The sequence below is a fragment of the Erythrolamprus reginae genome, unplaced genomic scaffold (assembly GCF_031021105.1).
Source record: "Erythrolamprus reginae isolate rEryReg1 unplaced genomic scaffold, rEryReg1.hap1 H_9, whole genome shotgun sequence".
Classification (NCBI taxonomy): Eukaryota; Metazoa; Chordata; class Lepidosauria; order Squamata; family Dipsadidae; genus Erythrolamprus; species Erythrolamprus reginae.
Window position 1 is genome coordinate 861,984 of NW_027248537.1, and position 26,316 is coordinate 888,299.

Genomic DNA, 26,316 nt, shown 5'->3' on the forward strand with positions numbered 1-26,316 from the left:
GCCTTAGCAATGCATACCCGTATCCACTGGCCTGCAGTAGAAAGAGTGACCTTATTGCCCAGTGTAGAGGGCTGGAAAGACACAAAGAGGGACTGTGTCTTCTTGAAAAAGGAAGTTGTCTTAATGTATATGCGGAGGGCCCTAGTAATGTTCAAGGTGTGGGGTGGGCCTGGGCAGAAGTCTGGCAGAATCAGTTCCTGAGCCTTATGGAACCAGGAATTCACCTTAGAACAAAGGAGAGATCCACCCGCAAAACCAGCCTATTGGGGTGGAATATAGACAGATCATTTGAGAGGGCTGCCAGGTCAGAAATCCACCTGACCGACATGATAGCTTCAAGGAAAGCTACCTTGCAGGTGAGGAAGTGCAGTCTGGCAGATCATAGTGGCTCCAAGGGCCTCCCAGTGAGAGATTGCAAGACTTTGGACAGATCCCAGGTGGGGTACCAGTGCACCACTGGAGGCCTTAAGTTTGTTGCGCCCTAGATAAACCTGTACACCGTAGGATGCTGGGCAATGGACTCCAGATCCACACAGGATAAAATGGATGTCATGGCTGCCACCTACCATGTCTATGGATGGTATTGGAGGTAATCCTTTGTCTACTGCTTCTTGGAGGAACTCCAGAATCTGGGCTACTAATGAGGCTAACTAAAGGGCTACAGACTAATGTCTGCCCTTGAACAACAGGAACAACAGGCCTTTCAAGTGGCATTGTATATCCTATTGGTAGAAGGTCTCCTAGAGACCTATATAGTCCAAATCACTCTGGAAGAAAAATTGTCCCAGCTCAGAACTCTCTGCTCAAATGCCAAGTGGCATTTTTCAACAGATTCCCTGAACTCAAGGGGAGTGTTCTTTCCTTTCCCCCTTTTTTTCTCATACTGTGCCCTTTCTAAACTTCCTCCCTGCCTATCCTGCCCTACCATGGCAGATCCATCCAAAGCAGGAGGGAAAAGATCCAAAAAAACTAATAGGCCTAATCAGGATGATCCTGACGGTATCTCTACTATATCAGAGAACAGAGATTCAACCGCTCATCCTTCCAGAGCAGAGAAGCGCAGGGATAGAACCCTTCAGCGTATTCATGTAAAGGTGGCCAGGGCTCTCTCTCCTTCTCCAGTCAGGAACCCTGACCCTGCTACATCTGCTACCCCAACTGGGGGTAGCCAGCATCTGGGGCCCAGCGGGATTACCTAATCAAAATCTGAACCTTGGAGCTTCCAGACCTCCAGTCCCTCTCTCTCCCACGATCCTGATTGCTCCTCCTGCACCACCGGTCCCTTTTCTGGTGCCACGCAACAGACATCCCAACCGACTCCTTCATCAGAAGCCTTTCATTCCTCTACCCCGGCCTTTGATCCCTCAACCATCCAGAAGTGGATTGAGTCAGCAGTTCAACGCAGTGTCGCTTCCAACTAGGAGGCTCCTCCAGTGGCTCCTCTTCTCCACTCTTCTTCCATCCTCAGATCTATCCAGAATTCCTGATCTGACTCTTCTGATGACGAATCCGATTCTTCAGACAAAGACCCTCCAGAAGAGGGCCACGCAGTCCTATCAGGAGATGAAGGAGATACCCCAGCTCTATCCATGTCAGCAGCCTTGTTCCCGGCTGACCTTTTCTCAATTATTTTATTGAAGGCTCAAACAGTCCCTTACTGCCCCCCCCCGCTCAAGTTCAACTTTCAGCTTCTCAGGTGGAAACCCTGTTCCTACCATACATGGAAGAACAAGATGTTATCCCGGCTCCTCCCCTTTTTGTAGAGACAATCACAAAGCAATGCCTGAACCCCGTTGTAGGCCCTGCTCCCTCTAGCTTAGAGAAGAAATTCTTCAATGTGGCTTCGGAGTTTGCCTCCTTTCTCGAGCTTCCTGCAGTGGACATCCCAGTCCTAGCCTTGCACTCTTCAGAGAACCTTCCAGGAAAGGAGGAGGAACTCCTAAAGGCAGAGTACAGGAAGATCGATCAATCAATCATCAATCCGCTGACATCTTGGCTCAGCAGACCCTTAACAAATTATTTGCCACCTGTCAACTGCTCTCAGACACTACCCTCTATATACCTCCAGATTTGCAGCCAAAACTATGGCCTCCTCAGCGGCCAGGAGAATGACCTGACTCAAGAAATGGCAAGTTGATATCAAACATAAGTGGCGATTCATCTCAGCAGAGTATAAGGCAAAAATATCTTTGGTGACATCCTTGAGCCTTTTCTCATCGACTCTAAGGACAAGAAGAAGATCTTACCTTCAACGCAAAAGAAATCCACCCAATTCCCCTCTCCTTACTTTCGCCAACCTTTTTGTCAGCCTGACCAGTCGTTTTCCTACTATAAGGGACCTACACAGTCTAGTTACAAGCCTTGCAACTTTCAGGACAAGAGCTCAAGAGGCAGAGGAGTCAAGTGAACCTTTCGCGGGTCTACCGGAAACCGTCAGGGCTGAAGAGGTAGGTGGTGATCTCCTCCCTCCTGGCCCATCTTCAGTCTCCATCGGTGGCTGCCTGGCCAAATTTGCCTCCCAATGGGCCTCCACCTCCTCAGATATCTGGGCCCTCAATATAGTTAGGCTTGGCTTACATTTAGAGTTCCTATCCCTCCTTCTTTATTGCCTGCTCTCAAAAAGGGCCCTAATGGAACAGACCGTTCAGTACCTCTTAGACATCCGGGCCATTCACCCCATCCCTTCTGAGTTCCAAGGACAGGGGTTCTACTCTATCATTTTCATTGTCCTTAAGTCCTCGGGGGGCTGGAGAGCAATCCTATATTTAAAATGCCTTAACCTTTTCCTAAAGTATCACAAGTTCAAGATGTACACCCTCAAGACTATCCTAGTGTGCATCAGGAAGGGTGACTTCATGTCCTCCCTAGACCTGACAGAAGCCTACCTTCATATGTCCATAGCTAGGGAACACTGCAGGTTCCTCCGCTTCACGTATGTGGGCAAGCATTTCCAATACAGGACCCTTCCCTTTAGCCTCTCCTCAGCTCCCTGTGTCTTCACAAAAGTATTACCGGTCTTAGCAGCCCACCTCAGGTCTATCCCTATTCAAGTCCAATTTTATTTAGATGACATTCTGGTATTAGCCAATTCCTTCAACCAAGCTCAGGATCACTTGAGAACCATGACTGAGGTTCTCTCGGCACACGGCTTTTCAATTAACCTCCAGAAAAGCCAACTCATTCCCTCCACTTCTATCCTTCATTTAGGCACAATTATCAACTCCTCTGAGGGTCTAGTAAGTCTTTCCCCTGAGCGGATAAACAGCATTAAGGAGTTGGTTTCCCAGGTCCAGGACAACCCTTCCCCCACCCGCTCCTCCTTTTAGGGAAGATGGTATCCAGTTTCTCTATAGTTCCCTGGGCTAGACTCCATTCCCAAGACCTCCAGTGGTTCCTCCTCCTCTTCCAAAAGCTGGGTCAGGCCCACCTGGCAAGACAAACCCGTCTCCCTCCACAGGTCCGAAGATCCCTAACGTGTTGGAATTCTGAAACCATCGCAGAAGGCACCCTGTACCGAGCCTCCCCAACCATAACCTCAGCAACCATCACTACAGACGCCGGGCTGGGGGGCTCACTGCAACAACCAACAAGCCCTGGGCCTCTGGAACTCGAACCAGGTTTCCTGCTCCATCAACTGGCTAGAATTGCACACAGTATTTCTAGCTCTCAAGAGTTTCAACTATCTCATTGCCGGCCAGGATGTTCTCATCAGAATCGACAATATGACCATCAAGGCCCATATCAACCAGCAGGGGGTCACCTGTTCCAGGACCCTTATGTCAGAGGCCAAGAAAATAGGCCTCTGGGTGGAGGCCTCTCTCTAATCGGAACACATCTTGGGAACAGACAACATACAGGCGGACGCCCTCAGCAGAGCAACAGTGAACCAGGCGGAGTGGAAGCTAGACCTGAGAGTCTTCCGTCGAATCTCGAACAGGTTCGGATACCCACTAGTAGACCTGTTTGCCTCCCCACACAACAACCAGCTCCCATGTTTCTTCTCCCGCTTCCCCTCCCGGGAGGTGGAGAACTACTATGCCCTCCACTGCCCCTGGCCGAGGGGCCTACTGCCTTTCCCCCGCTTCCAATCCTCCCCCAGATCATCCACAGGATCCTGGAGGAGCAAGCGGAGGTGATCCTGATAGCTCCTTTCTGGCCCAGGCAACCCTGGTTTGCAGACTTAAAAATCTTGTCGGTAGCGGAACCATGGCAACTGCCAGTAGATTCACATCTTCTCTCTCAGGGGTCCCTGCTCCACCTGGACCCGGGCAGGTGCCGCTTGACTGCCTGTTTTTTGAATGGAGCATCCTGAGGAGCCAGGATTTCAACAATGATGTCATTGATTACATACATAAAGCTCGGAAACCTTCCACTGAGCGTATTTATTCCTCAACATGGCGGACCTTCTGTTCCTGGTGCAATTCACAAGGATTGTCCCCTATCCACATTCCTCTCTCCAAAGTCCTCAGATTCCTGAAATGGACTGGACAAGGGGCTATCCCCGAACACCATTTGGCGACAGACGTCGGCTCTCTCCTCCATCATCGCTTGTGACAACTGGGCTTCCTTTGCTCACATTCCTTTGGTGTCCAGATTCCTCAGGGGTGTCTCCAACACTCACCCCCTGTCATTCATCGTTTTCCCAAATGGGATCTCCCAAAGGTACTGCACTCCTTAACAGAGCCTCCCCCCGAGCCCCTGCGAGAGGCCTCCCTCTGATACCTTTCACTCAAAGTAGCTTTCCTAATAGCTATTATAACAGCCAAATGAATCTCCGAACTGGGAGCCTTATCGGTCAGGGAAGACCTATACTGTTTCCACCAAGATAAAGTAGTCCTCCATCTTGATCCGTCCTTTATCCCCAAGATCAACTCGATCTTCCATAGAAGCCAGGACATCGTTCTTCCTACCTTCTGTTCCTGGCCATCTCACCCTTCAGAACACCGATGGCACACACTCAACATGAGGAGAGCCCTACATATTTACTTGAGAAGAACACGGCCCATCAGACGAACTGAGGCCCTGTTTATCTTCTTTTCGCCTCAAAAAATCAGGCTCAAAGCTTCCTCCTCCACCATTGGATGATGGATCCATGGGGCCATTGTTAGAGCCAATGACTTGGAAGACATCCAGAGGCCTCTGGGCATCACTGCCCACTCCACCAGGAATGCGGCCACTTCAGCGGCCTGGGCCACTCAATGCCCTCTGGAAGAACTATACAGGGCGGCTACGTGGACCTCCCTCACTCCCTTCATTTGCCATTATAGAATCAACAAATTTGCCTCAGCTCAAGCGGCCTTTGGCCGGAGGGTCCTACAACAAGTAGTGGAACACGTGGGGTAATCCCTCCCTCGGGACAATAACTTTGACATGCCCCATCCTGACTGGTGACTTCTCCCTCCAAGGAGAATGAGCGTTGTTTCACCTGATACTCTCTTTCTCTTGGTCGAGGAGTCGCCAGTCAGGTCCCTCCCTATTTCTGTTTGCTACCTATCTCCTTTTCGTCATGTTTTTCATTACTAGTTCCTGTATATAGTTAAGGTTATTACCTCGTTTGAACCTTTTGGGAGTCTAGGTTGTGCTGCCACTCCGAGTCAATGTTTTGAGTTACATCATCAAAACTGGGGCCTGTGGGCGGTTTCAGCATTTTTATACTTCTCTAATTCGGACACGCCTCTGACGAGCGTGTACAACCCATCCAGACTGGCGACTCCTCAACCAAAAGAAAGAGTGTATCAGGTGAGTCAACACTCATTTTCGCTCTCCCCAAGCTCCAGGGAAGCCTTTGGAGCCTGGGTAGGACGAAACACGAGCCTACTGGGCCCACCAGAAGTTGGGAAACAGGCTGTTCCCAGCATCCAGAGGGCCCCTGGGAGCGGGAAGCTCTTTTTACCCTCCGCAGGTATTGAATTATGGATGTTGGCACTCATACATGCATGATAGCATGCACACACACTGTTTCGGCACCCAAGGAAAAAAGGGTTTGCCATCACTGTCCTAGGGGAAGCATTAGAAAGAAAATAATTGAGAAGCACTGTACTAATCAGTCAACAGTCTAGTGAAGATATATTTTCAGTAAGTGATCATCGTATTGTCCATTTACTTGCAATAAAAATGAACTTTTCACAGAATTAGAGCTACAGGTGATCACTCTTCCAGGAATTAAATGTTTGCTAATTTCAGTTGGGTAACTGTGGTCTAAATGTATCTTTCCTGTGGTTGGGGAAAGAACAACATTATGATCCATTCATACAGTTGTATATGGTATTCAGAATTTTTAAAGGTTACTTAACAAGATCCATTGTCCATCACTGTTCACTGTGCTAGATTTCAAGCTTTTATCTGTGCATATAAATACACAATATACAGTGCTCTGTAATGCCCTGTTTGTATCTCTGTAAAGCAATATAATATTTAAAGGTTTTTATTTTTGCATTTGCTATTTGTTCACTATAGGAAAGCTTCGGATTATTTTATTTTTTTAAATGAATTGTTGAATTGTTTAAGATATAATGTAGATATTTTGAAACTAGATATTGTTGCCTGATTTGTTAATACATTTTGTCTTTATATAAACTTCTGACGTTTCCAAATGAATGTTAATTGTTATAATATGATTTAGTTTTGTGAAGTCTTTTTCTCTTTGTGAAAGTAACTGTATAAAAAAGAACTAACAGTCACTGATTCATAACATTTTCCAATTGTAAAGTGAGTATCTTGATACTGCTTTGAATTGGTGCTATATATTGTAAAATTTAGGTGTACAGTCATTGTCTTTTACTACTGTCACACAGTCACAATAGTCATGAAAAATACTACCTGGAATGTCCACTTTATTGGTTATGCCATTTTCAGTTTCACGGTCAAATGAAAGAATTTCAGAGCTAGGTGTCAAATCTCCACAGTCTGCAGTACACAATAAGAATTAATAAGAATTGCTACCCCAATATTTCTTTTCAATATTATTAATTATTATATTATATTATAAAATATGCTTATTTAAAAGATGGAAGAATAAGACAATAAAAACAAAATAGTGTTGCTCATCCATCATTCCATTCCTTTTCCAAATTATTTAAGATTTCTAAATTGCTTCCGGTTAATACGATAATGGCCCAGTATCCCAGTCAACAAGTTCATGCTGCTGTTTACATCAGCTTCGGCTCTGACTGTACAAATCTATAGTTGAACAACTATAACAAAGTCTTATCTGTTCAGCAAAGGGTTAGATGGCATACTGGCTAAAAGCTGGCACTCTTGCCCACAAGGCTCACTTCGGTTTCCAAAGATAGTGATGATGTGTAGAAGGATGGCCATACCAAATACCTGTTATATTTGACAGACTGCAACCCCTTGATATTTCCAATTGTATGCATCAGAACTGTCTACCCACAAAGTTTGTTTTTCTATTATAATTTCTATCAATGATAAAATGGTTAGGGTTTTTATTAATAATAAATTGCTGGTTTATTTTTGCCAGTTTTGTTATTTAAATATTATATTGGATTGCAAAAAAAATATCCTTTCTCACTTTTGAGTTGCTCTATTTCACTAGCATCTAAACTATTTTATTAGGATGTGTTGTTTGATAATATGAGCATCTTTAAGGGCTTTCATTATTGGAATATAGATCGCTTTTTTCCTAGTCCCGTGTCCACTACTGTGCTTTCTTTGTGCTTTTATAAATCATATTTAGCATTGTATTGCAAGATTTTTAAACAGTTATATATTATTATTAATTTCTGCAGTTTCATTGTTGTGTTTTTAGGAACTTCAATTATCTAATCTATATACTAGTAGTGCTTGCTGACTGACCCAAATTTTCATGGCTCTGAAAACTGGTACTTATGACCAATCCTCAATGTTTTGGCTGTTATGCCACCCCCACAGTCAGATGTTTACAATTTGGGCACTTTGCAACCAGCTCACAATGGTAATAACACCTTGCCTGTTTGTGGTTACCTTGTGCCCTTCCTTGACAGCTTCCTATACACAAAGTTAATGGGGAAGCAAGCAGGAAAGGTCTCAAGTTTTCATGGTAAGCCTATATACAATGCCCCATTCGTTCACCTGAGTCACCCTATGCTCATGTGGCACTGTGTCATTTATTCTCCCTGCCTTCCTGTGCTTATGCAGTGCCACACTTCCTGGCCTCCCCAATCATGGACAGCCTGTTCTGGGCAACTGGGTTGGATAGATTGTTCAGCAATGCGGTCATGTAACGGACTACAGGTAGTTCTTGACTTACAACATTTCACTTAGTGGCCATTCAAAGTTACAGCAGCAATGAAAAAATTGACTTATCGCTGTTTTTCACACTTACGATCTTAGTAGCAGCCATGTGATCAAAATTTAGATGCTTGGCAACTGGCTCATTTATGACCGCTGCTGTGTCCCAAGGTCATGGTATCACTTTTTGCAACCTTTGATAAGCAAACTCAATAGACAAACCAGATTCACTTAACAACTGGATTGCTAATTTATCAACTTCAGTGATTCGCTTAACAGCTGAGGCAAGAAAGGTCATAAAATGGATCAAAATTCACTTAACAAATGTCTCACTTAACAACTGAATTTTTTGGCTCCGTTATGGATGCGGATTGAGGAGTACTGGTACTTTACAACCACTTTTCATAGCAATGACAATCCTGATTCCAATTGCCATCTTACTGCTTATAAGTGTCGTCAGTTTTTTGCATGTTTGCACCATCTCTTTTTTATGTCTATCTATAATAGATGTTTTCCTTCTTTTGTCATGCCCAAGTTTACAAAAAAAATTCCTTTGATTTCCCATTGTTTCTTAAATAAATCTCTTGGATTTCCCATTCAGCTATTTATTGCCATTTTCTTTAAAAATAACAAGTCAGTATATAGTTTGTCAGTGTCGCGTGCATACTGCTTTCTTAAATTGCCTTTCAGGGTATATTTGTTTACATCATATTTAATAACATGACAAATTTAAGTCCACATATTCATGATATTTATTTCCTTTGCTATATAAGTATGTGGAATATTACTAAACTAGCATTGTGATGTACTGATAATATTTGTTTATTTAAAGTAACAACTTTGCAAGGAATTTATGACTTGAGTTGCAACCATCAGGTTGCAATCATCAGGTTTTAACTATAGAATAAAGCTGTTTTTGCTTTCAGCGTATTTATAGCTTAATTAAACATATTTATATCCCCTGCAATAAAAAAAGGTCCTGAAAAATCACATTAAAAATACAGTTAGTTCTCAAGTTAACAATCATAATTGAGCCCACAATTTTGGTTGTAAGTTGTATCAGTCATAAAGCGGGTCACCACATGACTGTGCCTGATTTTATGACTTTTTTGTGATGGCCAGTAAGCAAATGTCATGGTCATTAAACGAACCCCTTATTTGCTATGGGCAATGACAGTAACACACAATGACATTAAGAAAAAAAATCTACCCAGCTTCATATGGTATTCTGAGGCCAAATTTTCATTCTTCATAGTACTTATTTACTTCCAACTTGTTTATTCTTCCAATTTAAGCATTCCAGTATCCTATAATTAGTATGATGTGGGGGAGTTTATGATATAATAATATAAAAAAAGTTATTTTATTATAGATTTTTAAAAAACATACAAACATATCCCCCCAAAGCCCAAAATACAAATGAAGACAATCTAACAAAAGGAAGAAAAAAGAAAACAATAATAAACAAAAGAAAAAAACAAGGGTTGGTTGGAGTTCCCTACTCCAGCATATTATATTTAGCTTGACCTGTTTTCCAAGTCCCCTTTTTGGGATCTGTACTCTCAAAGAATAACAATGCAGAAACAGCATAATAAAAGTGATAAGCCAATAAGATAATAGATCTGAATGTTATTAAGGAATATTGAAATAAAATTAGCTAAAGCTACTGTTAATACTGAGCAAAAAATCAGCTTAAAACAGACAGGGATTGGAGGGGGGGAATATATTTTTAAAAGTTTATCTCAACATATTTCATATTAGAGGCTGCCCCAGATAAGCCTTTAATGATACTCAATAGCCTAAATCAATGGTATCAAACTCAAGGCCCACAGGCCAGATGCTGCCCACGATGTGGCTAGATTTGGCCCATGGTGCTGTCCTGCAGACACCAAAGAACCAACCTCTATGCCATAGAGCAGTGATGGCGAACGTGTGCCATTTGAAATATCTGAATACAGTATTTCTTGTAAACTGCTTCATAGTCCTTTGCATGCATAACTACAGAATACTCGATTTATATGAAAGCTAGCGATGTTCATGGTGTCCAACAAACTTGCAAAATAGGGAAATCAGGGAATTAACAGGGAAATCGGCGGTTCAGGAAATATCAAGGAATTATCAGGGAAATCATGAAAAAAATGGAAAAAAACTGTATTAAAATGTTTAAAAGTCAGAGAAAAATTATGTTTTTTAAAAAAGGATCGTGCTGCCTGGGAGAATCAAGCAAAAATGAGCAAAACTGTGGCAATAACTTGCTTCCTCAGCTACCAATATTTCTTCACGATTTAGCCGTTTGATATGACATCATCTACGACCGCGCCTTATCTAGATTGCAAGTTACAGGGAAATATCAGGTAATTTCAAAATGCTTTCTCTCTGGACACCCTGTATGTTAAAACTAGTGCTTTGAATAGCTAGGTGCAGCATTTCCCACACAAATGACTCTAAAATGACTTCAGAAGTTAAATTGTTTTTCCATAACTAACTTTTTCAGTTTTTCATAAGCTTTAGGGCTGTGCAGGAATCTAGATATAAAAGGCGAAGTGTGATTTGGAACATGTGTGGGTGTAACCATAGCATCTGTTGGGAGTATCTTAAACCAAATGTGCTTTTTGCCAGGATTCTGTGTCAGCTCCATAGGACAGCTGTGCAAGCTTAGGAAAAGATGCAGCTGCTTTAAAGTGTTCCTTATTAAGTGCTAGGTACCTATTTACAAAATAATGTACAGTGATCCCTCGAGTTTCACGAGCTCGATTATTGCGAAACGCTATATCGCGAGTTTTCAACCCAGAAGTAAACAACACCATCTGCGCATGCGTGCCCTTTTTTTCTATGGCCACGCATGCGTAGATGGTGGAGTTTCCCCGCCGGGCCCTGGGTGGCTTCCCTGGGTCTTCCTCCTCTTGCCCCGGTAAGACCCCAGCGGCGGCGCGAGCAACGGCATGGGCAGGTGGGCAGCATGCGCGCGGGAAACCCCAGCTCCGCTTCCCAGCTGGGAAGCGGCCCCAGCAACAGCGTGGGCGGGCGGCGCGCGCGCGCTTGGGGGAACCCCAGCTCCGCTTCCTAGCTGAGAAGCGGCCCCAGCAACAGCGTGGGCGGGCGGCACGCGCGCGCTTGGGGGAACCCCCAGCGGCCCCAGCAACGGCGTGGGCGGGCGGGCGGGCGGCGCGCGCTTGGGGGAACCCCAGCTCCGCTTCCCAGCTGAGAAGCGGCCCCAGCAACGGCGTGGGCGGGCGGTGCGCACGCGTTTGGGGGAACCCCCAGCGGCCCCAGCAACGGCGTGGGTGGGTGGGCGGCCCGCGCGCGCTTGGGGGAACCCCCAGCGGCCCCAGCAATGGCGTGGGTGGGCGGGCGGCGCGCGCACGCTTGGGGGAACCCCAGCTCCGCTTCCCAACTGAAAAGCGGCCCCAGCAACGGCGTGGGCGGGCGGGCGGCACGCGCGCGGGGAAACCCCAGGCGCGAGCAACGGGGTGGGCGGCCGAAGGGCGGGCGGCGGTGGAAGTAAAAACACCATCTGCGCATGCGCAGATGGTGTTTTTACTTCCGCACCGCTACTTCGCGAAAAATCGATCATCGCAAGGGGTCCTGGAACGGAACCCTCGCGATGATCGAGGGACCACTGTACTCCCAAGTCACATCAAGATTTTTGCAGAAAATAAAATTTCTTCGTATTGTAGGAGCGGGTCCAGCAGTCACGTGGGTTGTTCACTGTCCAATCCGCATAGGACTGAGCCTGTCTTTAAAAAGATTGCTGGATCCGCCCCTTCCCCAGAATTCACTCAGTCCTCCTACCGGCAGGACACGTGGTGGCTCAGCTCCACTCTAAACAAACACCTTCCCTTCTTCTTCTACCAAATCCAGCAATATAAGATAAGTAATTAGTTCTTCTATTCTATTGAATCGAAGCAATTCAGCTTCCAGCCAGCCCTCCAGGGCTAGGCTCCAAGTGGAGAAGTGGTGATAAGGCTTCCAGTTAATTGCGTAATTGCCTTGCCTTATCGCTTCAGTCGGCCATATTTCTTCTGCTAAATCTGCCCGGCTGGGAGGTTTTATTACTTGGCTGTGTTTATTTTGGCACCTCCTGTGGAGTGGGACGCTTTACAAGGGTGCTTGTTCTTTCCCTGGACTTAGTTTAACTCTTTGGTGAGTTTTCTTGACCCAAAGGCCTTCAGCGTCCAGTAATACCGGCACCAATGGCCCGCCCACACACAGGCCGTCTGGCGCCATAAAGTCCGCCACGTGGCCCAGAGTAGGCTGTGAGAGTCTCAGGCTTGTACTCCCATGTTAGGCCTCTCAACCAGTGTGCCTTGGTTGCTTAATCATTGAGGCCTAGCCCTGCTGGTCTCACTGGGACGAAGTCTGGATTGATCCAGGCTTGTCTTTGAGGGCAGACGCTCCTAGGCCTATGAGCTTGGGCCCCCTTCCTCTTGGGATTTAAATTGTTCAGCCTATTGCTTCTCCCAGATTTTTGGCTCCAGACCTTGTCCCTGTAAATTGTTCGGGCCATGGCTTCTGCTATTCCCAAGAGAGGCACTTCTTCCAGAAATAATCAGAACCCTAGGCCTACTGGTGATGAGATTCAAACCATCCCCCAGGCCTCGTCCTCCTCTTTCGCAGCTCCTCCAGTGGCTAGGCCCACCAGAGCTGAAAAGAGAAGAGATAAAGCACTCCAAAAAATTCATGAACAGTCAGCTAAACGCTTAAGAGTGCAGGCCCAAGTGCATGTTAGTTCACCTGAACCCCCAAACTCCTTTGAGCTGCCTCCCTCAGGTGTACCTGTCTTGTCTCTGGATGACCCAAACCTAAACAGACCCCAGCCTAACCTATGGGACTTAAGTCCAGAGATACCAGACCATTTGAATCAGGACCCTTCAGAACCTGAATCTTCCAGGGCCAACAGGGTTCCCTCTGAATTTCCTGCTTCTATTACTAACCTTCCTCCTGAACGGCAATCTATGTTTCTAGCTTATCTCAAGCCATTGATGCCAAATTCAAGGCCATCAATGTGCAGCCCCATCCTCGTAGTCAAACCCGTCTTAGACCCCTGACTTCCTCCTCAGCCTACAGAGTCCCTCAAGAACCAGACTCTGATTCCTCTGAGCAGGAGTACGAGGATGATAATGATCCTGAAGACAGGGATGACCCCTTCCAAGGCCTCTCTGAGGATGAAGAATCTCAAATCACGATCCTTCCATCCTCTACTATTTTTCCCTTTCAGCTGTTTAAGTCTCTACTACTTAAGGCAAGAGCAGCCACAGGCCTTTCAGGTCAGGACAAACCTGCATCTACTTCTGGTACTCCACAGGAGGAGAATCTCCCCTTCTTCATACAGGAGCAGGAAGATACCAAGGTCATTCCCATGCCTAAACTATTTAAGGACGCTTTGCTGAAACAGTGGGATCATCCAACTCTAGGTTCCAATCCCTCCTCTAAAGATAAGAAACTTTATAAAGTCTCACCTCCTTACGAGGATCTTCTTATTTGTCCCAAAGCAGATGAACCAGTCAAGACCCTGCATTCTGCAGCAGCTATGCCTGGTGAGGCAGAAGAAGTCTTAAAGCTAGAGGACAAACGTCTGGAGCAAATGCTCAAGAAATGTTTCCTGGCAGACACCTGGGCAATCAAATGCGCAGCGTCAGCATCCTTTTTTACTAGAGCCATGCTTCTGTGATTGCAGCAACTTCAGCAGCATATCCCTCCCAATGACTTAAGGGGCCAACAAGACCTCAACAAGGTCTTTGCAGCAGCCCAGTATATTGTGGATGCCACCCTACAGTACTCAAGATTTGCAGCAAAGTTGGTGGCTGCTTCGACAGTAGCCAGACGGCTTCTCTGGCTCCGCCCTTGGCAAGCAGGAGTGAGGCAGAAGTGGCAGCTTTTCTTGGGCCCTCTAAAACGTAAGCTATTATTTGGTGATTTACTTGATCCTCTACTTACAGAAACCACTGATAAGAAGAAAATCCTGGGGCCTACTACCAAGAAGTCTGTTAAAACGCTTCAGTTCTTTCAGCAGTCCAATTGCCAACAAGATCAGGGGTTCGTGTTTCAAAGAAACTCAGGTCAGTATAATTCCCGGTTTCGTTCCCAATCAGATAGAATCCCCAGGGGCAGAGGGTCTCGATATCAAAGAGGCTCCTCCGCCTCAAGGGCCACAAAAAGGTCCAGATGGTAATGACCACTCTATTCCCATTGGGGGGCACCTGGCCTGGTTCGTTTCCAGTTGGCGCCATCCTGTAAAGACCCCTGGGTTATTTCCACAGTGGCACGGGGACTTCAATTGGAGTTTTATCTCCATTCCCCCTAAACATTTCATTTTGTGCCCTCCTCCTAGATCCCCTTCCTCCTGTCTCCGCATGGAGGAAGCGATCCATCATCTCCTCTCCATTAGGGCTATTCATCCAGTTCCTTCCTCGCAAAGAGGACTTGGTTTCTATTCCATCCTCTTTATGGTCCCTAAGAACTCTGGAGGATGGAGAGCCATTTTGGATCTTAAAAGATTAAACCAGTATATCAAATACAGAAAGTTTAAGATGCATTCCTTGTCCTCTATCCTGGCATCTATTAACCCCAGGGACTTAATGTCCTCCTTAGACCTTACAGAGGCCTATCTCCACATTCCCATTTTAAAAGGCCACAGACAATTTCTCCGCTTTGCCTTTCAGGGCAAACGCTATCAGTACAGGGCCATGCCCTTCGGTCTGTCCTCGGTCCCTCGACTAAGCTCCTGGGTGCCCTGGCAGCTCATATCCGGGCTACCCACATTCATATTTTGTGCTATTTGGATGACATTTTAGTTCATGGTCCTTCCAAAGAGGACACCCGTACAGATCTTCAGTTATCCAGGTTTCCCCTACAGGAGCATGGTTTCTCCATTAATTTTTTAAAAGGTCAGTTTCATCCTTCCACTTCCTTCAGCACCTGGGGGCAGTCATAGATTCCAACCTATCTCAGGTTTTCCTTTCTCCTAAAAGGAAGATTAGTATCAAAGAGCTTATCACTCAAGTCAAATGCCAAAGAAAGGTCTCCATTTCCATGCTGTCTTCCCTACTGGGAAAGATGGTGTCCTGTATTGGTATCATTCCCTGGGCACACCTCCATGCTAGGGAACTCCAATGGCTGTTATTGCCTCCAGAGGTCCTTCCAAAGAGGACACCTCTCAAAGAGCTTATCACTCAAGTCAAATGCCAAAGAAAGGTCTCCATTTCCATGCTGTCTTCCCTACTGGGAAAGATGGTGTCCTGTATTGGTATCATTCCCTGGGCACACCTCCATGCTAGGGAACTCCAATGGCTGTTATTGCCTCCATGGTCCTTCCAAAGAGGACACCCGTACAGATCTTCAGTTATCCAGGTTTCCCCTACAGGAGCATGGTTTCTCCATTAATTTTTTAAAAGGTCAGTTTCATCCTTCCACTTCCTTCAGCACCTGGGGGCAGTCATAGATTCCAACCTATCTCAGGTTTTCCTTTCTCCTAAAAGGAAGATTAGTATCAAAGAGCTTATCACTCAAGTCAAATGCCAAAGAAAGGTCTCCATTTCCATGCTGTCTTCCCTACTGGGAAAGATGGTGTCCTGTATTGGTATCATTCCCTGGGCACACCTCCATGCTAGGGAACTCCAATGGCTGTTATTGCCTCCAGAGATCAGGAACCAGCAACTCAGCACGCTCCATTCTGATCCCTTCCGTCGTCCTGAAATCCCTCTCGTGGTGGACTTCCTCCGCTCTGGAGAAAGGATCCCTTTTCAGGATTCCAGACCAGTATACCATCACCACGGACCCCAGTCTCCTGGGCTGGGGAGCCCACACTCCGGCCCTGATAGCCCAAGGCACGTGGTCATTGGAATAGTGAACCAAGCCAATCAATTGGCTGGAACTGAGAGCAGTGTCGCTAGCCCTCAAGAGGTTCAGACCACACATCCTCAACCGACATGTCCTAATCCTAACAGACAATATGGCTACGAAGAGCCACATCTGCAGACACGGAGGCACCCGGTCCAAGGCCCTGATGCAGGAAGCCTTGAAGCTGGGCCTTTGTGTGGAGAGACACCAGTCTCTGTCGGCCGACCACATATCGGGAATCCTCAATGTGCAGGCGGACTGGCTCTTCCGATCGACGCTGGATCCAGGGGAGTGGTGACTTATTCCAGCAGATCTGCCGCAGATTGGGTCACCCATCGCTAGACCTGTTTGCGACCCTGACCAATGCTCAGCTCTCTCGGTTCTATTCCAGATTCCCATCCCTGGGAGCAGAAGCAACCAACGCACTCAGAACCCTTTGGCCTCCCGGCCTCCTATACGCCTTCCCACCAATTCCAATCCTGCCAGACGTGATCCACAAGATCCTCCTTGAACAGACCCAGGTAATACTGATAGCCCCTCACTAGCCTTGACCCTGGTTCACGGACCTCCAGCGGCTATCCATCCAGGCCCTCTGGTGACTCCCCGCTTCGGAGGATATGTTGCAGCAGGGGGTCTCTCGCCATCCAGACCCGGAGTGGTTCCACCTCACCGCTTGGTTGTTATCTGTCACGACCTAGACCTTCCAGGTTATGATCCAGACGCCGTGGAAGTGATCCTAAAGTCTAGAAGAATATCTACCAACAGGATCTACGACCATACCTGGTCCAAATTTCACCAGTGGTGTTCCCAGGAAGGCCTCTCTCCCTTGTGTATTCCCATTCACAGAATCGGCAACACCTAGCAGCCTTATCCTCAGTCCTGGCAGGACCCCGAAATCAACCGCTTTGCAGTTTCCCTGAAATGCAAGAACTGTTAAGAGGCATCTTGAACCTCAGGCCTCCCACTGTTCACAGACATCCATGGGACTTACCTCGAGTTCTGCATTCTCTTACCCAAGCTCCATACGAACCGCTAAATTCTGCCTCCTTCAGACACCTGTCCTACAAAGTAGCATTCCTGGTGGCAGTCACTTCCGCCAGACACATTTCTGAGCTGGTGGGACTCTCTATTCGCCAGGACTTATGCCAATTTCATCCGGACAAAGTAGTCCTTCGATTGGACACCACCTTTCTACCAAAGGTCAGCTCCATGTTTCACAGATCCCAGGATATTGTATTGCCTTCTTTCTGCTCTAACCAAAACCACCATATCTCCGTCAGATGGCACACTTTGGACCTTACTAGAGCTCTGCGAATTTATCTCCAACGTACTAGGACCTTTCGTAGGTCAGAAGCCATATTCGTAGCTTTCCACCCCGGGCCTCTGAGGTCCAAAGTCTCATCCACCATATTAGGCCGTTGGATTCGAGGGACAATCTCCAAATCTTACGAGTCAGCATCCCTCAATGTCCCACAAGGCATCATGGCACATTCTACAAGAAGTGCAGCCACATCAGCAGCCTGGGCAACTCAAGCGCCCTTGGAGGAAGTTTGCAAGGCGGCCACATGGGCACTATAAAATTGACTCTTACGCTTCAGCAGATGCTGCCTTCAGCAGGAGATTCCTCCAATCCGTTATCTCTCATGATAGCCAAGTAATCCCTCCCTAGGGACACATCTATTGAGTATGACCCACTCATACAGTATGGAGAATAGGCGTTGATTGCTTACCTGAATGCCTCTTCTTGTACGCTGAGCGGGTACAGCAGTCACTTCGCTCCCTATGTCTTTCTGACTATGCTTGTGCCTTTATTCCTTCCTTTATTATCTATGAGAATAGAGCACTATTCGAGACCCCACTTTTCGAGTCTAAGTCTATGGATTCGCGAATTCTAGGGAAGGGGCGGATCCAGCAATCTTTTTAAAGACAGGCTCAGTCCTATGCGGATTGGACAGTGAGCAACCCACGTGACTGCTGTACCCGCTCAGCGTACGAGAAGAGGAGTTCAGGTAAGCAATCAATGCCTAATTAATAGCAATATCAGTAATAATATAGTCATAATAATGCATTGGGAGGATTGGAAGGGATTATATATTTTACCTAGTTCAGCTCTAGGCTCAGTGCAGGAATTTTGAGCTTGCATCTTGAAAACGCACTGATTTAGGAAGTTTGGATTTAAAGCATTAGTAAATATTTAGAATCCTAAATATTTAGTTTCCCAACCTTTTTTGAGCCGCGGCACATTAATCACATTTACAAAATCCTGGGGAACATTGAGCGGGCGGGGGGGGGGGGCTAAAAAAAATTTGGACAAAAAAATATCTCTTCCTCTCTTTTGCTCTATTTCTCTATCTCCCTCTTTCTTTCTGTCTCTTCCTTCCTCTTTCTTTCCCTCTCTCTCTCCATCCCTCTTTGTTTCTCCCTTCTTTCCTCTCTTTTTTGCTCTTTTTCTCTCTTTCTCCTTCCCTCCCTCTATGTCTTTCCCTCACCCTCCTTCCCCCCTCTTTCTCTCTCTCTTGTTGTCTTTCTCTCTCTCTCTCTTGTTGTCTTTCTCTCTCCCTCCCCTCTCCATCTCTCTTTCTCTCTGTCTCTTTCTTGCTATCTCTCGCTTTCTCTCTCCCCCCTCTCTCTCCCTCTCTCTTTCTCTCTCCCTCTCTTGCTATCTCTTTCTCTCTCTTGCTATCTCTTTCTCTCTCTTGCTATCTCTTTCTTTCTCTCTCTCTTTCTCGTACACCACGCCGCAGCAGCGGCATTGGGCAGTAGCCATGGGCGGTGGCAGGGTGGTCAGCTGTGAGGCAGAGCTCCAGAACGGAGGCACCGACAGCAGTGGCTGGACGTGTTGCTAGACTCCGTACATGCTGGCGTTGCGCTGGGCATGGGCCTGGAGCCTCTGTCCCGGCCCAGCCAGCAGGCAAGTGCCAGCCACACAATGCCAGCATGTACGGCGTACAGCAACATGTCCAGCCGCCGCCGTCGGTGCCTCTGTCCTGGAGTTCTGGCTCACAGTCGACCACCCTGCTGCCATCCTGCAGCTACTGCCTGGTGCCGCTGCTGCCGCCACCCTCCCACTTCCGTCGCCCTCCCGCCAGGCCCCAAAGCTCACCTGCTGCCGCTGCCAGGGAAGCTCCAGCCGGGCGGGGTGCTGCAGCTGCCGGAAAACTTGGAAGGTGCAAAGAAGGAAGCTCAGCTTCCGGTCTCACAACTTTTTGCTCTTCGCACTCTCAGCAAAAAGTTGAGAGACCAGAAGCTGAGCTTCTTTCTTCGCGGCACACCTGACCATGTCTTGCGGCACACTAGTGTGCCGCGGCACACTGGTTGGGAAACACTGTTCTAGGACACCAAAATGTTATTTTTAAAATACAAATCGCTTGCTGGATCAAGTCAGAAGTCCCTCAGTATGAAACTGTCTCCAGTTATTGCCAGCTAAAACAACAATATATTTGTCTGTGCCAGTTTCCTGCAAGCTAATGCTCCCAGATGTTTTAAGACAGTTATTTCTCTAATTCTCTGCATACTGTTATCTATTTTGGGTTATCATTATCTGAGGATAATATTTTATTAATGCAGGCATGTCATATTTACCAAATATGATATTTCATTCTGTTTTACTGAAATAGAGTGTTGGCAAAAGAGAAACAAACTAAAGTCATTGTTCTTTTGCACAGTTATCTGAGCTGCTCTGCCTGTGATATGTTAGAATTGGAACAAAAAACTGTTTTATGTAGATTTGTAGGAGTGCCAAATAGTTGCTGATAGAGTGTAGTTCATTTTATATTTACCTCCCAGCTGGGATGAACTACCGTAATTGAGTGCTATTAAAAAAGGGGGTGGGTGCTCGAGGTCATAATAAAAAATGCCAAATAAACAATGAAGAAGGTTACTATGGAAATTGTACATGTTTCAATTAAACCTGTCTTTGTCAAAATTGGTAGAACTTTCATTGCATGCTGCAATATATTTAATGGACAAGATTCATTCATGGTGGATGAAACATCCAGGAATGGGTGACCTCCATTTGCTCTTTGATTGGACTGACTAAGTCAGTTCCCCAGGTGATCTCAACTGTCATCTGAGAGTTGCGGGGAATTGAGTGGCAAAGAGCTTCGGCTCTAGCCGCAGTAGCAATTGTCCGTGCCTTCTTCATGGCATCTTTACTGTTTGGGCTTTTGCCTGATCTGCCTCAGGGGCTTCATGCTCCTCTGCCTGTCCTAGGCACTATTAAATAGGGGCCTGCAGCTCCCACTACCAGGGCAACGCGGTGGGGTGGCATAGGGAGCGGTCACACTCTTTTCTCCCAGATTGGATTATCTATAGCTGGTGGAGACCTGAACAAGATGCTGGAAGATGGCTATCCTTTTTGCAGGAGCCTCGCATTTGTCGAGAAGACCATGAGAGATCCCTCTCCCTTTCACTGCCTTGATCTAGTTTCCTATCATCGGGCCACCTGGGGACTCTCAATCGCAGGAGCCTAGTGCTCATGCGAACTCCCGATTAAGTGATCTCCGCTGTCGGCAATCCTGCATTGAGATGTTTGATCGCCTGACCTTGCCGCTGACTGCTAGCCAGAGACTGCCAGGGGTTTGACTGCCTGTGGGGTGTGCCTTCGACCTCGCTGTAGGGTGTCTGGACTGCAAGGGTCTTGCTCTGGGTTGGCACCAGCAGCATCTCCCCATCAGCCTGCCAAAACTAGCAGCAATCGTTGGGCGGCCATCTTGTTGCTCTACTGCTCACTGTCAGTCAGGGCTCATTCAAAATGGTGGATTCCATCTCCTCAGCCCCCAAGCAGCAAAGTGTCAAACAGCAGCAGAAATCGGTGTTCCAGGATCTTTGAAATATATGATTCAGTGGTTCCAAGATCACATCTGTTATCTCCTTCAGAACTCTAGGATGTAGTCCAACTTGTCCTGGTGATTTGAACTCATCTAGGGTAGACAGGTGTTCTCTTACCATTTTCTTGCCAATTTTAATTTGTATTCATACTCTGTTTTTAAAGTTGTTTTTGGTAAGTTGTACAATTTTTTCTTTTTGCCATCATCTCCCATTAGCAGACCAATTGTTTCCTTGATTTTTTTCTTGTTTATTATTATTATTTTATTATTTATTAGATTTGTATGCCGCCCTTCTCTGAAAACTCAGGGTGGCTCACACGATGCAAAAAAACCCAACACAACAACAAATCTAATTAATTAAAAATTACTACTAAAAACCCATATATATTAAAATCAATCAGCCAATTCATTCACAACCACACATTACATCTCGTAAAAGGGGTAGGGGTGGGGTTTGATCTAATTGCCCCATTCCTGGTGACATAAATGAGTCTTGAGACTCTTGCGAAAGGCGAGGAGGGTGGGAGCAGTGCAAATCTCTGGAGGCAACTGATTCCAGAGGGCTGGTGCCGCCACAGAGAAGGCTCTTCCCTTAGGCTTCGCCAGATGACATTGTCTGGCTGATGGGACCTGGAGAAGGCCAATTCTGTGGGACTTAGCTGGTCGCTGGGATTCATGAGGCAGAAGGCGGTTCCATAAGTAATCTGGTCCGATGCCATGTAGGGCTTCACAGGTCATCACCAACACTTTGAATTGTGTCCGGAAACCAATTTACAACCAGTGAAGTCTGCAGAGTGTTGGAGAAACATGGATGTATCTGGGAAGACCCATGACCACTCGTGCGGCTGCATTCTACACAATTTGAAGTTTCCAAACACTCTTCAGAGTTAGCACCATGTAGAGAGTGTTGCAGTAGTCAAACCTCGAGGTGATAAGGGCATGAGTGGCTGTGAGCAGAGACTCCCTGTCTAAATAGGGCTGCAACTGGTGCACCAGCCGAACCTGGGCGAATGCCAGGGAGGAAGGCGAATGCTAGGGAGTTGTCAGCCGGTCGGGAGGCTGGGAGGGTGACGGGAGGAGGAGGAGGAGGGCTTTAAAAGGGTGGAGGAAATCCGGACCATTGGAGCACAACGCAGGTTTCTTTTTTTGTTTCTCCCCCCTCATCGTTTCAACCTTCTCCTCAGAAGCTGCCTCCCATAAGTGCCTCACGCAACTTCCCTGCCGCGTGTTTCCCTGGAGGGGTGTGTGTGTGGATGGGGGGGGGGATACCCATCTTTCCCAGAGCTCTTGCCTCCCCCCTCTGACTGAGCGTGTTTTTGTGATGTGCTGGGCTGGATGAATGGATGGATGGATGGATAGATCGATAGAGATAGAGAGAGAGAGATAGCCCCCACCCGGGTTTCGTGATCCACCTATCTATATCTATCTATCCATCCATCCACCCACCTACCTACCTACCCATCCACCTATCAATTTATCTATATCTATATATCTACCTACCCACCTATCCATCCACCCACCCACCCACCCATCTACCTACCTTCCTACCTATCCATCCATCCATCCACCCACCCATCCACCTATCCATTTATCTATCCATCTATCCATTGCCAGCCCAGCACACCACATAAACACGCTCAGTCGGAGTGGGGGAGGCAACATCTCCGGGAAAGATGGGGAAGCCCCCCCCCCCCCCATCCACACACACACAGACTTCAACTCCCAGAGTTCCTCAGCCAGCCAACTTCACTTTTAGACTTTGTGGACCAATTCTCAGAGGCAGGCAGAGGGGAATCCTGGCTCCTTCTCCTCTTCTCAGAAGATGACAGCCCGGCGAAGAGGCTGGAGGAGTGGGGGGAATTCCCCTCTGCCTGCTGCCGCCCACCTCCCCTTTCCAAAGAGCGCTGGAGTGGACTTCAATTCCCAGAGTTCCTCAGCCAGCTTCGCTGAATCAGAGCCCTCCCCACCTCCCTCTCCCACCCACCCCGGTGTGCGAGTGAATGCTGAACCTGAACACGGACTTTTTTAAAAGTTCAGGTTCGGGTTTGGCATGCCAAACACTGCAAAGTTTGGTACGAACCCGAACTATGCAAGTTCGATTCGCCCAACACTATTTGAGACCCCTGATGTAGATAGCTCTTACTTAGTGCAGTGTTTCCCAACCAGTGTGCCGCGGCACACTAGTGTGCCGCGGGACATGGTCAGATGTGTCGCGAGCCCAGCCTGGCTGGAGCTTCCTTGGCGGTTGCGTGGGCGTGCGCCCACACAGCTATTAGGAACACACACACACCCGCAGAAATGTTTGAAGTGGCGCAAAGCCACGGAGTCCTGAATCGCTCCCTTCTCCGGCCAGCAAAGTCGGCTGCCCAGGAAAGTGCCGCGTTTAAAAAGCGTGCGTTTAAAATGCATGCTGGTTTCCCAGGCAGCCGGCTTGCTGACCGGAGAAGTGAGCGATCTAGGACTGCGAAGCTTTGCGTCATGATGACAACAGTGGCGCCATGGTGGCCTTGAAGCGCCGACCTTCGTGGTGCCCCACCACCCGTTCCTGTAGGTAGAAGTAGCGCGGGGTACCGGGAGACGAAGGCGGCGCGTGGCCGGGCGCTGAGCGCCATGGACACCTGGGAGGGCAAAGGGGTGACTGTTGCTGCTGCCTCTTAGGCGGAGGCGAAGGCGGAGTCTGTGCTGGGGCCACGCGAAGCCGCTGATCCAGGGGGCCGCGGACCGGCAAGCCGCCCTCCACTCTCTCTCTGCTCTCTCTCTCTCTTTCTCTCTCTGTTGCCGACGTGGTGCATGAGAGAGAAAGAGAGAGAAAAAGGAGGAGAGAAAGCAAGAGAGAAATCAAGAGAGAGAGAGAGCAAGGGAGAGAGAGAGAAAGCAAGGGAGAGAGAGAGAAAGAGTGTGTATGAGAGAGAAACCAGTGAGAGAAAGCAAGAAAAAGAGAGAAAGAAAGAGAAAGAAAGCAAGAGAGAGAGAGAAAAAGAAAGCCAGAAAGAGAAAGAGAGAAGGAAAGCAAGAGAGAGAGAAAGAAAGCAAGAAAGAGAGAAAGAGAGAGAGAGGAAGAGAGAGAGAGAAAGAAAGAGAGCAAGAAATCAAGAGAGAGAGAGAAAGCAAGAGAGAGAGAGAAAGCAAGGGAGAGAGAAAGAGTGTGTGTGAGAGAGAAAGAAAGAGAGAGAAAGAAAGCAAGAAATAGAGTAAGAGAGAGAGGAAGGAAGAAAGAGAAAGAAAGCAAGAGAGAGAGAGAGAAAGCAAAAGAGAAAGAGAGAAGGAAAGCAAGGGAGAGAGAAAGAGAGAATAAAAGAGAGATAGCAAGAGAGAGAGAGAGAGAAAGCAAGAAAGAGAGAAAGAGGAAGGGAAGAAGGGAGAGAGAAAGAGCAAAAAAGAGAGGAAGGAAGAAAGAAAGAGGGATGAAGAGAGAGGGAAAGAAAGAGGGAGGGAGAAATAGGGCAAAAGGGAGAAAGAGAGGGGGGTTTTGTCCAAACTTTTTTAGCCCCCCCCCCCACAATGTTCCCTAGGATTTTGTAAATGTGAATAATGTGCCGCGGCTCAAAAAAGGTTGGGAAACACTGACTTAGTGATCACAATTGAGACTGGCAACTGCAGCATGTTGCAGAGGTTCTCTTGATGTCCTGACATCTAAACTTTCTAACTTAAAAGTATTCCTTTTTAGGATTCATCATGTATCATTCTGTTGTGTGTGTACTTGGTAAAACAAATGAAAAATGAGATACATTTCCACCATTATTAATTTTTCTCCTTAAAGAAATCCCTTATTATAGTGTTGAAAGTTATAATTTGACAATGTTTGAATTGTGTGATGATTTAAAAAAACTATATTTGATATGCAATTGATAAAGTTATATACTTTACCCTATTAAATATATTTTTAGCACTCATCTAACAAATATTGCTACAAGGTTAATATCTGTATAGCTTGAGATTGTTTAGGAAAAGTGATGAAAAAGTTTCATACATATACACACACACAGTCTCAAATTGTGCTGGAATTAGAAAAGGAAGTAAACTCTGAGTAAGATCTCTTCCTCTCTTATACAACACAACTCTACCCATTTGTTTCAATATTTATATTATAAATTATGATGCAGTCATTATTAGTATATGTTATCTGTACTGGCATCAGGACATGGCATACCAGAGCAAACGAGCAAACCCCATCTGTGGGATGCAGGCAGCACACGAAACAATGCCCCCTCTGTGGAAAAACCTCTGTCCACAGAACTAGTCCTTAGTACCGAAAGATTAGGAGCCACTCCTCCTTACAAAAATGTAATATTTTGTCATATCAGTTGTATTGTAATGTAACATAATATAAGTAATAAAATTAATAATATAATATAACATTACATTATATTAATATTATATAATAATAATAATGTTATATAATAAATATATAACATATAGTTATGTTATTATTAACAGATGTCTTAATTTTAATACCTAATTAACTTTAGCTACTTGTTTATATGTTACATTTATATGGCTCCTATATAGACCCTGAGAAATCATGTTGTAGATCTCACATTAGCTAGCTATACTTCACAAATACTAATGTTAGTTTTTTATATAATCACTTCTTGGATTATCTGAAGAAAGTAAGGCTAATTGCAGGTTATCAGTCTATGAACAGGTTGGGGTTTTTTTGACAATTGCTGTGTTATAAACAAATATAGGGATCAATGCACAACTAGTCTAGTAATAGATGATATATCAGGGCTTTATAAATTACTCAATTTTATCTTTCTGTTTCTGTAGTTTTCTAGTCCTTGTTACTGACAGATTAATAGAATGTTGTGCAAATAATACAGCCATTATGCCTTTTTATACCAGTTTGTAGTAATGGTTAAAGCATCAGCCTAGAAACCAGAAAACTATGAGTTCTAGTCTCACTTTATGCATGAAGGCACCTGGTGACCTTGAGTCAGTCAAATATCTATGGCCATGATGGTAAACCTATGGCATTCGTGCCACAGGTGGCATGCAAAGCCATATCAAAGGACATGTGAGATTTTGCCCCATGTCAGCTCCAGCGTGCATGTGAAGAAAACTGCAGGGACTTGTCCAGGCAGTTGCCCAAGAGTCAAACACTATTGAATGGAAGGGGGGGGGAAGCCTTTTTGTACTAATGTCAAAGGAGACCTCCAAAGGGTACAAATGATAGCAAGTCAAGACTCCAGAATACACTTTATCTCCCTTTCCATCTATAAGAACTGATGGGGGAGGGGAAGACCCTGATCCTAAGGAAGAAGGACACCCCTTTTAAGGATAAAAAAGGAAAGGAACTTTTATGGACATGGGCAATTACAGAACGAAAGCTATTATAGTAGAACCTCTGATCATGACCATAACTTTGGTCGCAAACCAATTTGGTCATGACCCGAATCTAATTTTGGAAATTTGGCAC

At 46.2% G+C, this 26,316-nt stretch overlaps 1 protein-coding gene across 2 annotated transcripts in view; it reads left to right on the forward strand.

Annotated features, from left to right (window-relative positions):
• LOC139155890 (storkhead-box protein 2-like) overlaps positions 1-26,316 on the forward strand; it is a 200,799-nt gene that overhangs the window by 111,671 nt on the left and 62,812 nt on the right. The window lies entirely within an intron of this gene.